The sequence below is a fragment of the Magnolia sinica genome, chromosome 6 (assembly GCF_029962835.1).
Source record: "Magnolia sinica isolate HGM2019 chromosome 6, MsV1, whole genome shotgun sequence".
In the NCBI taxonomy this organism is placed as follows: Eukaryota; Viridiplantae; Streptophyta; class Magnoliopsida; order Magnoliales; family Magnoliaceae; genus Magnolia; species Magnolia sinica.
The window spans coordinates 99,477,782-99,482,328 of NC_080578.1; the positions used below are offsets into that span (position 1 = coordinate 99,477,782).

General features: G+C 36.2%; 1 long non-coding RNA gene across 1 annotated transcript; it reads right to left on the reverse strand.

The window, feature by feature from the left end:
- Positions 1–3,848: 3,848 nt before the first annotated feature.
- Positions 3,849–4,307, reverse strand: LOC131250162 (uncharacterized). Its single transcript, XR_009173099.1, has 2 exons — positions 4,146–4,307; positions 3,849–4,058 (listed from the first exon to the last, which is right to left on the reverse strand). It is a non-coding gene; the product is annotated as an uncharacterized LOC131250162 (long non-coding RNA).
- Between the last annotated feature and the right edge of the window lie 240 nt (positions 4,308–4,547).

Sequence of the window (4,547 nt, forward strand, 5' to 3'; positions counted from 1 at the left end):
TCGAGGTGAAGACCAAGCCCAACTCAGTGACCGCAACAGCCTAAGATCATCGCCATCGGACTTTCGACGCGCGGTCTAGGTCCGATCCAGATCTTCCAAAAATTCTCCAGAACAACTGGATTTAGCGATGGATCCCAGATTTCAGAGTAACGTAGCGCTCACTAATCTACACGTTTAGAGCCATGCAGATACAATTTAAAGTGATTGATGCGAATTTCACAAGCAATCAAGTAGAGCGCTAATTACCCCAAAAACAACTACTTAAGGAAAGATTAGCACCAAAAATTCCAAGGTCGTTACAGTTACACTTGAGGATATGATATGGTTGTGTGACAATATGGTGTGGTGGATCCACTTGAGAATGTGATGCGGTTGATAGACTATATGATGAGGTTGCACTTGAGGATATGATATGGTTGTGTGAGTGTGAAGTGATTTCACTTAGAAATGTGATATGGTTGTTTATTTTGGCGAAGATCATAGTTTTTTTTTCTATTTCCAGTTTTCGATCTTCATTCATTTAAAACCCTCAATAAAAAGAACAAAAGAAATTAGCAAAAACAATAAAAATAATAATTTTAGTTGATAAAGCAAAAGTAATAGTTACCTAGGTAGATTGAAGTCACAAATTTTAGTTAAATAAGAGGTCATGTCAGTTGGTGAATAAAAGGTCATGTTTGGATGTTGAATTGAATTATGACAATACAATGCAATGAAATAAATGACGAAAGTGGGTTTCATTCTATTCACACTCGAGGATACTGTGGTTACTAAACAATAAAGTTCATTCCATAATTTTTTCAAGAACTTGTACCTTACTATGGTTACTTGCATCTTCAACTACCAGGATGGACCAAACTATTTAGCTTAGCATCTTCAACTATCAGGATGGACCAGACTAATTAGCTTAACATCTTCAACTACTAAGATGGATCAGACTATTTAGCTTACCATTTTGTTGAAAACCATTCCATATTAGTATCTTAACAAACATTAACCTCAACCCGCATCAATTGCAATTCACACTACAAGAAACTTGGCCACCGGTAAAGGTTTTACCGGCGGTCAGGTGAGCGCCGGTAAAGGTGGCATCGGTAAAGGCTTTACCGGCAGTTGTGCGGGACGCCCCTAGTTTTTACTACACTACCAAAAACGGTTTATAGCTACGGATAAAACCGTAGCTAAAGATATATGGCTACAGTAATAGCTGTTGATGCCGTAGCCATAGCTTTTAAAGATATGGCAACGAATTAAACCATAGCCACAAAACTTATGGCTTCCATTAATCCGTAGCCATAGAGCAAAGCTTCCTAATCGAAAGTTTTTTTTTTTTTTTTAAAGAACAAGAAGAAAGAAGAAAAGGTGATGTGGTCTCCTGCCCTGCTAAGTAAAATAGTCTGCACTCATCTATCATATTGAACACATCTTCAATAGTCATGCTCTTGGAGTTTCATTGATCTTGGGATTCTTTGAAATTAAATTCCATTAGCAAGCCCAACAAATCCTCGTTATGGGCTTCTCCCATTTTCATAGCCATCTCCCTCTTCTCAATCATACGCCTCATAATAGCTTGCACTTCTCGGTCTATTTCCTTTCTCCTCATGTTATCTTTTGTGGGCAAAAACCTGCAGTTTGATATTACACACATCATGGAATTTATGATAAATAAATAATTGGATCTTTAGTTTTGGAATTTATGGTAAATATCATTTGGGTCTCTAATTTCAATTCGTTTTTATTACTTCCTTCTCACTTATGAATGAATTGAGAAATTTATAAGGCTGAGAAAAAAAAATTCTTCATTTCCTAAGAATTCATAGGTTTATCATCCCATCTACATGACACATGGCAGGTTCATGTATTGATCAAGTCCACACATATAGACAGATTGCTCACATTTTAAAATAAAAGCCATGAGACAATCCCAATCCATTACTTCTTAATGTTTATCCAGCTTATCCCACTGCAAATTTGGGATGAAAAAGTGATAATGCAACAATGTTGCTGACCGTTTCCACAGTTCATGGTTAATGGGTTTTAGTTCAACAATGCCAGCAACAATATAGATGTGCAGTGACTGATCAGGCTTTTCAATTATCTAAGGCAACTAAATTATATTTTTAATATCCTCCATTTTAAGTCATCAAGGGTCAGGATTTTATGTTTTGAACATCTCTCGGGATGGTGAAGATTGGCAGATTTGGGATCCTAATCCTAACTGAAACAGCTACAAAGCTGTCATTTCAGGATGCTTCTGGTAGCAGCAGGCCTGACTCAAGTTTCAGACCTTGTTTAGTTTAGTTTAGGTTTATTAATATTATTATTATCATTTTTGGAAGGTAATTTCATGGACGAGATAAGGATATGAAAAACAGAATCAAAGTAAATAATATCTGATGGAAGAAACAAGAGAATAGAACCTATTGGTAATTCCAGATCTTCCTATAAGAAAAGAATTTAAGAAACAATTCACTAAAAACCGATCTTTCATTCCATTCTAGACTCAAGAAATTGCCACTTCTGGCATGGCAATAATAGAGAAATGAAATGGTAGAAACATATAAAACAGAAATGAACACAGTTCATATTTCTAGGGAAAATATATTTTATAGTCAAATAAATGAATGAAGTAGCAGAATTCTTGCTAATTGTAACAAAGCAGTGGAGAAATGCAACCCATTTGTAAAACAAAATCAAAGATTCCCAAGTCTGGAATCTTGGGTCACTAATTGGACTCCCAAGCAAACCAAAACCATCTTTTTATGACATTCAAGTGAAGAAAATTATAGAAAATTCACAGAATTAGAATAAGAACAACTCATGTTGCAAAAAACTGACATTCAAGGTTTAAGCTTTTCCCAGAACAAAAACACCAACTATATCTCAAGGCTTTTTTTTTTTTAAATGTGAAAATGTCGTGCATCAATGGCATTGAAACAAAGGAACTGTCCAATTATCAGTAAAACCCTTTGGTAGTTGGGGTGAATTTCAATGCACTATCAAATTGAATTGCAAACATTGATATAATAAAATGGAAATAACCAAACTGCAATTTCCTCCCTTAGCAGGCAGGCAGGCAGGCATATGGATGGAATGGACTCCATATTTCAATTGCATTACTTTCAAGTTGGTACCTCAAACTATCATAACCAAACTACCTCAAACTTTCAAGTGGATTCCATATCTAAAATGAATGTTTGGAGCTGCAATATCAAGCCAAAGGTGGAAGAGAGCATTACAACGGTAAAAATAATGTGAAACTAACAAAAACAGGAGGGAGGATTTCTGTTAAAAATGTACTTATTCCATCTGAGAGTTAGCAAACCTTAAAAACCTGTAAATCTCTATGATATCATATTGGATGAGCAGTTACACATTGCAATGGGAACTTTATTGTAATAAGGTTGAGCAATTAACAACCATTCACTATATCAGTTCAATTGCCTCACATGTGCCAAGAAGCTTCTTCTATAAAAGAAAGACTTGCAAACCAAATCCCTATTTAAAACTTAAAAATAAGGTGCTACTATTTATACTAAAACAACTCATGAGCCTGTTCCTACAAGCTGGGCTGGTGGTAATCAAGACTCTAAATCTTGATTATACCAACAGCTATACTCTTAAAATGATCATGTAATAGCAAATTTGGCAGTGAAAGTGGCAAAAAAAATAAAAATAAATTCTAGTTCAAAATGTTTGCTAGTGTCAACACCTGGAATCAGAAGTGAGAGCAGGAGCAGAAGCAGCACAGTGTGTGGAAAATTCCTCCAACTAAGGATCATATCCATTTCAAGTTCCAGTATGATAGTATGATATGCCGAGGCATACTTAACTCTACAAATAGAACCTGGTACCACCAAAAATTGAAGGTAGATAGAGTTGTAGCATTTAAATGATCTTTGGCCTGAGGATATGTGTGGTATCCTTCCACCCCTTGCTCCAATATCTGAGGTCTGTTGTTTGGTGATCCAGAGCATTGATTGGATGGGCATAGCCCTGAATGAACCATTACCCAAAACTCTCACTGATGGGATGATCGTAAGACTTCATTCAGTGGCCTGCAAACGGTGATTCAGGAAAAAAATACAGCTATAACACAAATTCAACAGAAAATACCAAAGATTGGATGGCTAGGATCTGCCAACCTGGAGATTTTTGGGGCTTGGTCCATTCATGGTGGAACCCTTCAGATTGACAATCTGGATAGTTAAATCAAAGGTCCAATATGTTTGCACTTAGGGCCCAAGATACTATGCATATAGTAGGGCCATTGATCAATAATTCTCCATGGACTGTACAAGTAATCTGAATTATTTTTTTTTATTTTTTAAAAAACACATAGCAAAGGAAACAGAGAAGGAAACGTACTCACCCCATACTCATAGATGGCAATGGTTTTAAGAACCACAAGCTCGTAACGGTCCATAAATGGCAAAATCACAATCTCGCCAAAGTAATCCGCTTCCTTCTTCAGCACCGCGCATTGATTTCCTTACTCGGATTCTACAACATGTCAGTCTTCAGAATGAGTAGAAATTCAGTAGACA